General features: G+C 40.2%; 1 non-coding gene across 1 annotated transcript; it reads right to left on the reverse strand.

The window, feature by feature from the left end:
- Nucleotides 1-296: 296 nt before the first annotated feature.
- On the reverse strand, nucleotides 297-454 carry LOC141347091 (U1 spliceosomal RNA). The gene has a single exon (XR_012357302.1). It is a non-coding gene; the product is annotated as a U1 spliceosomal RNA (small nuclear RNA).
- Nucleotides 455-838: the final 384 nt, after the last annotated feature.

Consider the following 838-nt stretch of genomic DNA (forward strand, 5'->3'; position numbering starts at 1 on the left):
AATAGGAAAAGGATACAAAAAGGACAGCCAAACAAACACGCAAACAGCTACAGCTACGTAACACTTAGTCCAATCCACTTGAAAAGCGAGGTCTGTGAGAAATTTTAACTGAAACGCCCACCAGGGGGCGATCTTTCAAGAGCGCAAGTGACTTTTTCACGCACGACACATACACACCAGGTGACAGACCTCCTCACTCTGAACAACTCTCCAAACCATTGATCACCCAGGGAAAAAAGACCAAACCACAACAAAAAAACCCAACAAAAACATCTGCCTTTTCAAACCAACAAATCCAGGGGAGAGCGCGAATGCAGTCCCACACTACCATAAATTATGCAGTCGAGACTCCCACATTTGGGGAATTCACAGGGATCATCACGCCCGAAGTGCAATGGACAAGCCTCGGCCTGGGTGAACCTTTTTTTTTTTTTCTCCACCTTTTTTTAAATTCTCTTATTATATTTGTCCATTATTTATAAGATATCGATATGTTTAATTCCATTCTCACACAATAGCTAATTCTAATGTCATAAATAGGGAAAATGCCAGGCAAAGAAAATGCCAATAATCTTCAAAATTCATTCCTCCATTTCATCCCTAAGGTGAAGGAGAATCTGAGAGTTTATCGGACATTTCCATTTCTCAAGTATTTCTGTAAAGGAAAGGGTTTTCCTGTCTCTTAGCACATAGTCCCGAATAGAAACAAGACTTGAAGAGACCACTATTTCCGCTGGTATGTCATATCCTTTAAAGCAAGAAATATTCCTTGCCTTCCATATCCCTTCTTTGATGACATTAATAACTGTCCACCATCTAATCCATTCATCAGAGTTCA

Source organism: Garra rufa, chromosome 1 (assembly GCF_049309525.1).
Source record: "Garra rufa chromosome 1, GarRuf1.0, whole genome shotgun sequence".
In the NCBI taxonomy this organism is placed as follows: domain Eukaryota; kingdom Metazoa; phylum Chordata; class Actinopteri; order Cypriniformes; family Cyprinidae; genus Garra; species Garra rufa.